This window comes from Oncorhynchus gorbuscha, linkage group LG25 (genome assembly GCF_021184085.1).
Source record: "Oncorhynchus gorbuscha isolate QuinsamMale2020 ecotype Even-year linkage group LG25, OgorEven_v1.0, whole genome shotgun sequence".
In the NCBI taxonomy this organism is placed as follows: Eukaryota; Metazoa; Chordata; class Actinopteri; order Salmoniformes; family Salmonidae; genus Oncorhynchus; species Oncorhynchus gorbuscha.
In genome coordinates, this window is record NC_060197.1 from 39,549,501 (window position 1) to 39,562,080 (window position 12,580).

Here is a 12,580-nt window from a genome sequence, read left to right on the forward strand (position 1 = left end):
ATGGCACTGTGCACTTCAACACTAGGTCAGTTCAGGCAAAGCTGTAGGTCTGATTGCCAATCTGTCAGAAACACATTTTTCTTTAACCTCTATTCAAGCAGAGCCCTGCATGACAAAATCAGCAGCACTTATGGAAAACAATTAGATACACAGATACTACAGTCAAGTCAATATAACATGTAGGATAACATGTACATTTTACGATTTCCAATAGAAATGGCATCTGTCGAAGATGCAGTGTATCTATGATTTAAGAGGGCAAACGTCCTCTCAACAACTGAGCAACCCTCCTGCCTTGTTACCTTGGCAACATGGACCACCAACTTCTATCATTCATTTGATTTCCATAGTATTTTACAATGAAATTACCTGATTCAATAGGGATGACCTGATTCAATAGGGATGACCTGATTCAATAGGGATGACCTGATTCAATAGGGATGACCTGATTCAATAGGGATGACCTGATTCAATAGGGATGACCTGATTCAATAGGGATGACCTGATTCAATAGGGATGACCTGATTCAATAGGGATGACCTGAGACCAGGGCAGGGAGAAGATGCATGTATGTCAGGTGTGTCTGAGTGGAACTAATGTATAAACAGCCATGTGGAAACATACCATATACAACATGTTAAATATTACATCAGTGTTTCTTCTTCGGGGCATGAAAGTGCACTACTCCCCACTGTGCAGCATCTCCAGTTTGGCATGCGTTGATCTGTTTGCGCAGTAGCCAGACTATGTCCATTGAGAATACTAATTACGTTCGTCTTGCTCATTCCCTTCTAGAAAGCTAAAATGGAAGAGGTGCTTTTTTTTCCCCCAATCTAGCCCACCCGACCACACCCACCCGTCTGCTAATGTGGCTCTAATTGGGCAATAAGGTTTTAGGTCGGAGTGCAACCCCTATCCCAGAGCCCAGAGCCCTATGCCTCTATACCCCCACTTCTTAACAGTGGTGGAAAAAGTACTACATTATCATACTTGAGTAAAAGTTAAGATGCCTTAAGAGAAAATGACTCAAGTAAAGGTGAAAGTTACCCAGTAAAATACTACTTGAGTAAAAGTCTAAATAGTATCTCATTTTAAATGTACTTAAGTACAATGGTAGAAAAAGACCTCAGTTATCATACTTGAGTAAAAGTACAAAGTAAAAGTAAATGCTATACATCAAATTGCTGTATTAAGCAAACCAGACAGTACAAAGTTATTTTTAATTACAGGGGCACTCCAACACTCCAACATACTTTACAAACACAGTAGTTGTGTTTTGTGAGTCCGCCAGATCAGAGGCAGTAGGGATGACAGAGCGTTATATTGATAGGTGCCATAATTCTGTCCTGCTTAAGCATTCTAAATGTAATGAGTACTTTGGGTGTCAGGGAAAATGTAGGAGTAAAAAGTATGAATGTAGTAGAGGAAAAGTAAAAGTTGTCCAAAATATAAGTAGTAAAGTAAAGTACAGATACCCCCAAAAATGTCTTAGGTAGTACTTTAAAGTATTTTTTAAGTACTTTACACAACTGCTTCTTAAGAAACGTTCTCCTCCTCTCTGTCTCTGTTGTTAAAGCCTCAAAACACTATGTTAATATCACATAGCATAGTGACAGGACTACTGCATTCCCATACAGCAGAAAAACAGCAGCTTCTTTGAGTGCTACTGTAAAACACCTCCCCCCTGCAACCATATGGTCGACCACAAATTAAAGCTAGTCGTTGTCTGCTCCGCCCATAGGATTACACATTCATCTCCGCTCTAGCGCTGGGAAAACTTGAAACAAAATCTCTTTTAGATGGAGGCTCCAGTGTTGGGAGGGAAGGTTGGGGGGTTAAGAGGTTGACATTTAGCAGTGGGAGGGGGTGGGGGCAAACTTGGATGGGGGGCACTGAGGGACTGGGTTAGTAGGATTGTTTGGTTCCTATCTGTTGTGATACATGTGCTTAGGGGTGGGGTCTGGATCCCTGATACATCATATTAACAGGTTACATCCTGTAACTCATATAGCCTCCCCAGTCCTCCTTGCGTGAGTTTCCCTGGCAACAACATTTTAATAAATCTAACCTCCCCCCTGACAGCAACAACCATCTTGTCAGCCAATTAAAAGCTCAGAAGTGAGTTTGACCGAAACTTGACCTTCCATCACAAGTATAGGGTCATAACAAGGTGAACGAGTCTAAGCATTTTCTGACAGGCGGCTGTTGTCATCAGGACTGCGGCAGCCTTGTGTTCTCAGAAAACCAGTCGTATTCTCAGAACCTCAGACAGCCACGGTGGGGCCTAGACAGGAAGAGTATGAACGTAGGAGGTTTCCTGCCTTCTGATAGTGTCTGAAGGGCACAACACTCAAAACAGGTGTTAATACACACACAGAGGTCTCCTAAAGAGGAGACTTTACAGTTTATCATAACACAATTTATTAACCCTTTAAAAGGTATGAGGCCTTGGTTTAACCCCTTCAAGGTTAATATAGAGACATGACTACATGGAACTCTATTCCACATAAAGTAACTGATGCAATCAGTAAAATTAGATTTAGAAAAGAGATCAAAATACACCTTATGGAACAGCGGGGACTGTGAAGCAACACAACGATAGGCACAGACACATACACGATAACATACACACACATGATAACATACGCACTATACACACAGGTTTTGTACTGTATACTGTATATATGGTAGTGGTGGAGTAGGGGCCTGAGGGCACACAGTCTGTGAATCTATTGTAAAGTTTACATTTTTTTATAAACTGCCTTAATTTTGCTGGACTCCAGGAAGAATAGCTGCTGCCTTGTCAGGAACTAATGGGGATCCATAATAAACCCCAGGAAGAGTAGCTGCTGCCTTGGTAGGAACTAATGGGTATCCATAATAAACGCCAGGAAGAGTAGCTGCTGCCTTGTCAGGAACTAATGGGGATCCATAATAAACCCCAGGAAGAGTAGCTGCTGCCTTGGTAGGAACTAATGAGTATCCATAATAAACGCCAGGAAGAGTAGCTGCTGCCTTGGTAGGAACTAATGGGGATCCATAATAAACGCCAGGAAGAGTAGCTGCTGCCTTGGTAGGAACTAATGGGGATCCATAATAAATGCCAGGAAGAGTAGCTGCTGCCTTGGCAGGAACTAATGGGGATCCTTAATAAACCCCAGGAAGAGTAGCTGCTGCCTTGGTAGGAACTAATGGGTATCCATAATAAACGCCATGAAGAGTAGTTGCTGCCTTGTCAGGAACTAATAGGGATCCATAATACATACAAATACTCTGAAGAAGCTTTTGAAGAAGGTTGTACTTCTGCTTTGAAAATATTTAATTGCCCTCTCTTCACACTTTTACACAATATCCCTCCAGACGTCTGAGTCTGATAATTGCCATGCAGTATGAGGTCTAAAAATTCTTTAGAGTTCTTCTCCTTTTTCACTTCTGAGCTGGCCGCAGTTGTGTGGTTCTTCACAATGAAGTGTTTACTCCCTAACACATTCTAGTGAATGACAAATATTAGTATATTTTGAAACCGAGAGGGTATTGTTAGGACCGTCGAAATGCCAAGTCACATGTTCAGCCTTTTAAAAACACCACGGAGAGAATGTCCACATGACGGTATGATCACACACTGCACTGACACACACATACAGGATACCTGGCCTCTTCATGGGGAACGTACACACACACACACACACACACACACACACACACACACACACACACACACACACACACACACACACACACACACACACACACACACACACACACACACACACACACACACACACACACACACACACACACACACACACACACACACACACACATACAGGATACCTGGCCTACACACACACACACACACACACACACACACACACACACACACACACACACACACACACACACACACACACACACACACACACACACACACACACACACACACACACACACACACACACACACACACACACACAAATCTTGTAATGCAGCTGCATCTCAAATGGACAAGTTCACAGTAGAGTACAAAAACGTAGATAGGCCTCTCTCAGCTGAGATCAAACACTATGGTGGATGAGGGGGTGAATGATCTAACACTATAGTGGATCAGGGGGTGAATGATCTAACACTATGGTGGATGAGGGGGTGAATGATCGAACACTGGTGGATGAGGGGGTGAATGAACAAACCTTATGGTGGATGAGGGGGTGAATGAAACAAACACCACAGTGGATGAAGGGGTGAATGAACAAACACCACAGTGGATGAAGGGGTGAATGAACAGACCTTATGGTGGATGAGGGGGTGAATGAATTGCATATCATTAACTCTGAGAGAGACGGATCAATTTTTAAAAAGGCCCGGCTCTGCCACCCAGCTTCACCCAATTAATAATCAGTGCTGTAGGCTACACTGTGACACAGAGGACTACGTTCACATAACAGGATGATTTATATAGCTGTGACTACTGAGGTTCATGTACAACCTCTCCCCGGCTTCCTTCATCAGGTGAAGACTTGGTTCTACGTCATGGTCACGCTTGCAGTAATACACGGCTAACCCTGTCTCCACCCCTGGTGAACACGGCTAACCCTGTCTCCACCCATCCTTGCCACGGCTAACCCTGTCTTCACCACTTGTGAACGCGGCTAACCCTGTCTCCATCCCTGGTGAACATGGCTAACCCTGTCTCCACCCCTGGTGAACACAGCTAACCCTGTCACCACCCCGGGTGAACACGACTAACCCTGTCTCCACCCCTGGGGAACACGGCTAACCCTGTCTCCACCTCCATGGGAGGGAGGGCATTCCACCCTCCTCCTCTGTTTGGGCATGCTACCCTACTGCCGGTCAGTCTGACCAACCTCGTTCCCATGCAGAACATGGCTGGTATGTATAGCTGGAGGGGAGCTGGAATTAGCAATGAGCCAGGGTTAGCGCTTAGCGGCAGTAGTAGATAGACGGTGCTCCTCGAGGTGGAAGAGGACTGCTGGCGAGGCTGACTGGCACAGTGGGTTTGCTGGCTAAAGGTAGCATCCACCAGCCACTAGCGCTTTAGGGCTGGAGGAGGGGTGGTGGTGGAGGGACACCGGATGACTGGATCATAAGTGGAATTAGTGGAGAAACTTAACACACTTTTGTTGGTTTGTTTACATTTGATGGCGCTGGGGATTGTGACTAGCGGTTGCCATGGGCAACGCAGCAATGTGTAAGGTTTGTGAGGTGGAAAAGGGTTTGAAAGCCGATGGGAGTCAACCGAATCTGGACCAGGCTCCACCAGAGTCAGACTACTACTGCTTTGAACACCATCCTGAGCCTGAGCCTGAACCCCCAATACCGCTAAGACTTGTGGGACACAGACAGAGAACTTGGGCATAACATGTGTTTGAAGACCTGGCGCCACTGTAACGCTCTAGGAGTGTGAAATTCCATGTCATCCCTCCAGTCTCTTGCTTCTCTTCTTTGTACCGGAGCTCTTTCAAAAATAGCTTTTTGCTCTTCTTCTCAGTAATCCCCCAAGGTAGAACCCATGACCACACTTTTAGTTATATGATGATACCCTCCCCTCCATTATACTTAGACAGTGTATAGAGTGGTGTAGTAGTTTACAGTGTTGGGGGGGGGGGGGTTTATCACTGTGCTCAAAGGCCTCGCCACATCAAAGCGGTGTGGATAGAGATTTCGACAGCCGTGTCAGACACAGGCAGCTGTGTCCTACAAAGGGGGTCACTTGAAGCAGACACAGGTGTAAGACGAGCACTACCAGATCTGTCTGTAATTGGACAGGGCTGTCTGTACGGACGTTGTGACCCAGATGACCTAAGCAACCTTTAGTGACATTATACCAGCTCAGCATCATTACCTGGGTGACAGAGAGAGAGAGAGACCAATCCCACGAACAGCTGGGTATTTTCATTACCAAACTGTAATGAATATTGATAAAAAAGCTGAGATGTATATTGATTTACAGCTCTTCCATCCCTCCCTATAGTACAGTATAATGTACTGCTCTGTGCTAGCTGCAGTTGTGTTCAATACTCCAATCCTCTAACGTCAGTCCATTCCCACAGCAATGACCAGTCCATTCCCCTGGAGTCTCCTCCTACCCTCTGTTGCCACCCTGCCTAGTGAGATGAGGGGGAATGGTGTGACTTAGACGAGTAAGAGTGTAGCCTGGAGTGTGTGTGTGTGTGTGTGTCACAGTGTTTTATCATGCGCCTTAATCTCCAAAGGGCGGCCAGTATCATTCTCTGGTGCCATTTTTATGAGCAGACATTGTCAATGCTGTATTGGAATGCAAATGAATTGTCAATGCCCTGCAGAAATATACTGTGGTGTGTAGTAGATGTGTACGGTAGTAGTAGGTGTGTACAGTAGTAGGTGTGTACAGTAGTAGGTGTGTACAGTAGTAGGTGTGTACGATAGTAGTAGGTGTGTACGATAGTAGGAGGTGTGTACAGTAGTAGGTGTGTACAGTAGTAGGTGTGTACAGTAGTAGTAGGTGTGTACAGTAGTAGTAGGTGTGTACAGTAGTAGTAGGTGTGTTGCATGTGTATGTGTGTGTTTGTAGTCATTCAGTGGCAGCTAAGGTCTGTTCTCTCTGATATGAGGACCCCTACTGTCTTTTACAACGTGGACTATTCCAAACAGCTGGTGGTGTTAGCTAAGAGCATGCCTTCAACTCGACCCCTGACCTCTCACCCCTGACATTCAGCTCTCACTCTCTGTGTCACTAAGTGGACTGTGGAATACAGTTCTGTTTTTTAGTTGTTTTTTTGCTCTTATCGTTGGCCTTGCATTACCAAGCTACCATGGTGCTTTTGATCAGACATTGTTTACTTTGTACACTCTCCTGCAGTTTAAAATCGGTCAGTGACACACACACTATCTTGCCTCGATCTATCAAGGCTCAGTAAAAAAAACATTAGCCTCTATTTGTGAATTTAGAGTAGGTCTAAATTTAGCGTCCGTAACGAACATGGGCCTAGTGTTAATTAAATATATGCTAATGAGCCCCCAGGGAGAGCCGTGGTTGGCCGAGACGAGCTGGTGGCCAGCTATATCCTCTCTTGGAATTGGCCCAGATAGGTCTAATAAGGGTTAGAAGTGTCTGTCCTATATCTAGGAGACATAAGAAAGTGAAATAATGCATCATAAGGAATAAGGGTTAGAAGTGTCTGTCCTATATCTAGGAGACATAAGAAAGTGAAATAATGCATCATAAGGAATAAGGGTTAGAAGTGTCTGTCCTATATCTAGGAGACATAAGAAAGTGAAATAATGCATCATAAGGAATAAGGGTTAGAAGTGTCTGTCCTATATCTAGGAGACATAAGAAAGCTCTGGAAATATTTGTGGTTTCTTGGACACATATTTAACCTCCCTTATTACCTCCATACTTCCATGTATTTGTATAGGTTTACCTTCAGAAGAGTCCCATGACACTTGTGGGAGTGTAGAGCAAAACGGAGAACACTGTCGTGTTTGTGCGACTCTCCTCTTTCCATAGTGTGATCATAATAGTTTGTAGGCCACAGACGGTTCGCGAGGAGACCGATTTTTCTTTGTTTGTTGTTGATGTGTCACGGTCTGACAAACGTCGCTGTCGCTCGGCCGCCGTCCACCGCAGATGCGGAACGCCGACATAGGCAGATGTGGTGGATTGAGACTGACACATTTTGATGCGTATTTCTTTATTATGTACACACGAACACACACATGCACACACACGAACACACACGAACACACACATGCACACACATGAACACACACATACACACACACGAACACACACATGCACACACATGAACACACACATACACACGAACACACACATGCACACACACATGCACGCACACACACGAACACACACATGCACACACGAACACACACATACGAACGCACACATACACGAACACACACATGAACACACACATGCAGTTAAGGTTGCTGCCAGTCTCCCAGTCCTATAGGCACCACAGCGGTGTGACATGGTTACTGTGTACAACAGATCCCCAGTAAACACTGTTGTCTGTTGTTATTACAGGCTGTAATGAAGTCCAGGAATAGAACGTGTTGTTCCATTGGAGTGTGGTGTTTAAAACCAGCAAAGGACAAGGACAAGGTTGCCCTGTGTGTGTGTGTGTGTGTGTGTGTGTGTGTGTGTGTGTGTGTGTGTGTGTGCGTGCGTGCGTGCGTGCGTGCGTGCGTGCGTGCGTGCGTGCGTGCGTGCGTGCGTGCGTGCGTGCGTGTGTGTGTGTGAGTGAATGATAGAGTCTGCAGAGCACGTGATGTGTGTTGGAGGGTTCTCTGAGGGATATGTGACATCTGTGTTGCCGTGGGCGACCATTCAATCAAGCTTGATTATGGTGGTTGTGGCACTGGGCAGTGCAGTGACACATACACACACAAACGACGATAACACCTCAACATCCTGCTATCCTATTGGTCTGGCTCTGGAGAAAAATAGTGTTGAGTGTGTTTGCCGTGAAGCATTACACGAGAGAGAGAGAGAGAGAGAGAGAGAGAGAGAGAGAGAGAGAGAGAGAGAGAGAGAGAGAGAGAGAGAGAGAGAGAGAGAGAGAGAGAGAGAGAGAGAGAGAGAGAGAGAGAGGCAATGCTCTACACGTAGTCAGAGATTGGAGAGCTGCATGTCTACCGAATGAAATACCCTGTTGTCATGGTTACCGACAGAGGCAGGGCCGCTTGTCTCCCTAGTAGTGGGGAGGAGCCAGGATATTTACAACAGGTCGTCATGAGATTTAATATTTTCATTATTTATAAATCATCTACTACCACTGATGAATATACAGAAGTACTCTGTGTAAATGAATGTTTAATGCGATCTCAGTTTAGGAAGGCTTTTGGAGCTGAAATGACATGGTCGGTAAAGTGATGTGACGCATCACACGTTAGGTTAATGCACCCAGGGATATTATAGACGTCTAGACTAAAGTGTACTGGCTAGACGACATTAGAGAATGTTTGGGTCGTGTTAAGGTCTAATTTAGGTTATAGCGCTTGTTTTGTAACCTGTGGTTGGCAGATTGGGTGATGAAGGAGAAAGCAGAAACAGACCTGGCAACCAGGCCAGCTCGTATGAGTTGAAATGGGATCTTCTATTAGTTCTCATTCATTCCCTTGTCATCAAGGGTAACTCACTCACAGTGTGAATAGTTCATTTAGTTTCTGTTTAGAATGGCTTATGAATGAACACAATACCGAATACCTTTTATAACAAAATTAACTATTGGGGCGGCAGGGTAGCCTAGTGGTTAGAGCGTTGGACTAGTAACCGGAAGGTTGCAAGTTCAAATCCCCCGAGCTGACAAGGTACAAATCTGTCGTTCTGTCCCTGAACAGGCAGTTAACCCACTGTTCCTTACCAGTCATTGAAGATAAGAATTTGTTCTTAACTGACTTGCCTAGTTAAATAAATAAAAATATCTGATTGAGTACATGACCACCTTTCTCTCTCTCTGTTCTTTCTCTCTCTCTGTTCTTTCTCTCTCTCTGTTATTCATTTCTCTCAATTAAATTCAAAGGGGTTTGCTAAAGCAGGTGAAATAGATAATAAACAAAAGTGCAATAAACAACCAAACACGAACAGTAAACATTACACTCTCTCCTTCTCACTCTCTCTCTTTCTCTACCAGTCCTACATATCACGACGCCTCATAAGACTGTTCAATCACACACAAAGCCATAAAACACTCTCTTTCAAAGCATTCGCCTGGTTCAAGGACACAGAAACTACAGTATATACGTATCTGTACCATCTGTTTGACTTAGTTTCTAGGGGCTTAGCACAAAACTACTTCTGTATTAAGTTTTTTGGAACAATCTGGCATTTATTTTCTTCTGAATGTTAAGTGCTTTGAGTTTTAAAAAATTAAAAAACAGTTTGAGGGCTGTGCTGACCAAAAGTCGCTATGGCAACACACAGACTGCACCGGGATGATTAAAAGATGCCTTGAATAATGTGACTCGGCAGCTAAGAATCCGATGGGATATGATCTGGCTTTCTGCCCCTCACCACACATATAGCTTCTCTGATATCTTTTGGTGGTTTGTGAAGAGAGAGAGAGAGAGAGAGAGAGAGAGAGAGAGAGAGAGAGAGAGAGAGAGAGAGAGAGAGAGAGAGAGAGAGAGAGAGAGAGAGAGAGAGAGAGAGAGAGAAAGCAAGATACATTATTCAGCCAAATCTGTAATGTGATTCATTAAAACTTAAATGTCAGCCATTTATTCATTTTTTTACATGTTGAAGTGGTTCTCTTTGGTGAGCTGTGATGCTGCTCTGTGACATGCAAGGTGCATTGGGTTGATATTAAAGGGAATTTGGTTGGTGTAACAAAATTATCCTTGCCCTGTGGGCTGGCTGTACAATCCACACGCTGTTCCTCTGGACCTTCTGTCATAGATAAAGATATCTCTCCCTGGAGAAATCATCTGAGCTGTCTCCACTAGGAACCTCAGGAGAACCCCTCATCTGGGGTAAGGTATCAGCCTCCAGGTTGAGCAGTATCACGAATATATTCACACATCTGACAGAGCTCAACTTGCCATCCTGCTGCTCTGGGAGCTCCTGATTAGCTACAGCCTCGCGGTTTTTGGGATTACCTCCAGCTACTGTTTGTGTCAGGTCTGAATGTGGATTGTAGTGTCAGGTCTGAATGTGGATTGTAGTGTCAGGTCTGAATGTGGATTGTAGTGTCAGGTCTGAATGTGGATTGTAGTGTCAGGTCTGAATGTGGATTGTTGTGTCAGGTCTGAATGTGGATTGTAGTGTCAGGTCTGAATGTGGATTGTAGTGTCAGGTCTGAATGTGGATTGTTGTGTTGTAGTGTCAGGTCTGAATGTGGATTGTAGTGTCAGGTCTGAATGTGGATTGTAGTGTCAGGTCTGAATGTGGATTGTTGTGTCAGGTCTGAATGTGGATTGTAGTGTCAGGTCTGAATGTGGATTGTAGTGTCAGGTCTGAATGTGGATTGTTGTGTCAGGTCTGATTGATTCAGTGCAGTTCTCTGTAGCATCCAGACACAGGTTGCTGCTGCTGCAGGCTACAGCAGAACAAAACTAGCTTTCATATAGCCCCAGGAAGAATATCTCTCCTTATCGGTAGTGTGTCCAGTGTATAGACATATCATCTCTGCACTGCAGTGTAAGTGAGTGACAGAATGGGACAGAGTAGGTGACATATCCTCAGTCTGGGTTTGGGCTGAGCTCTGCTGTGTGCTGGAACGATCTCTAACCCTGTCACCCTCACTGAGTGTCTCTGGGAGATAGCTAGCCTAGCTATCCATGACGCTAATTCAATAAGGTTCCCAGTTAGCAGCACAGGCTGGTTGTCATGGAGCAGGATTACATTTGAGACTACTTTCTGCCTCCAAGTGGAAGCGGTGATTCTGCAGGACTGTTTTCTGTAGTGTGAGCCAGGTAGTGCTGGGGGACGGAAGGTGGAGAGAGGAAAATGCTGACTCACTCCCGCTCTGCTCTACAGTCTTGGTCCATCTCCAACTTAGTCTGCTTCAGTTAGGAAAAGTGGAAGACATGTCCCGGTTGTATTCCCCTGTGTTACATTATACACTATTCCCCTGTGTTACATTATACACTATTCCCCTGTGTTACATTATACACTATTCCCCTGTGTTACATTATGCGCTATTCCCCTGTGTTACATTATGCACTATTCCCCTGTGTTACATTATACACTATTCCCCTGTGTTACATTATGCACTATTCCCCTGTGTTACATTATACACTATTCCCCTGTTTTACATTATGCACTATTCCCCTGTGTTACATTATGCACTATTCCCCTGTGTTACATTATGCACTATTCCCCTGTGTTACATTATGCGCTATTCCCCTGTGTTACATTATGCACTATTCCTCTGTGTTACATTATGCACTATTCCCCTGTGTTACATTATGCACTATTCCCCTGTGTTACATTATACACTATTCCCCTGTGTTACATTATGCACTATTCCCCTGCGTTACATTCTCCTGTGTTACATTATACACTATTTCTCTGCGTTACATTATGCACTATTCCCCTGTGTTACATGATACACTATTCCTCTGTGTTACATTATAAACTATTCCCCTGTGTTACATTATACACTATTCCCCTGTGTTACATTATGCACTATTCCCCTGTGTTACATTATGCACTATTCCCCTGCGTTACATTATACACTATTTCTCTGCGTTACATTATGCACTATTCCCCTGTGTTACATGATACACTATTCCTCTGTGTTACATTATGCACTATTCCCCTGTGTTACATTATGCACTATTCCCCTGCGTTACATTCTCCTGTGTTACGTTATACACTATTTCCCTGCGTTACATTATGCACTATTCCCCTGTGTTACATGATACACTATTCCTCTGTGTTACATTATAAACTATTCCCCTGTGTTACATTATGCACTATTCCCCTGTGTTACATTATACACTATTCCCCTGTGTTACATTATGCACTATTCCCCTGTGTTACATTATGCACTATTCCCCTGCGTTACATTCTCCTGTGTTACATTATACACTATTTCCCTGTGTTACATTATGCACT

The 12,580-nt window shown here is 44.3% G+C and overlaps 1 protein-coding gene across 42 annotated transcripts in view; it reads left to right on the forward strand.

Moving 5' to 3' along the window:
* LOC124014455 (ankyrin-2-like) overlaps positions 1-12,580 on the forward strand; it is a 296,971-nt gene that overhangs the window by 174,925 nt on the left and 109,466 nt on the right. The window lies entirely within an intron of this gene.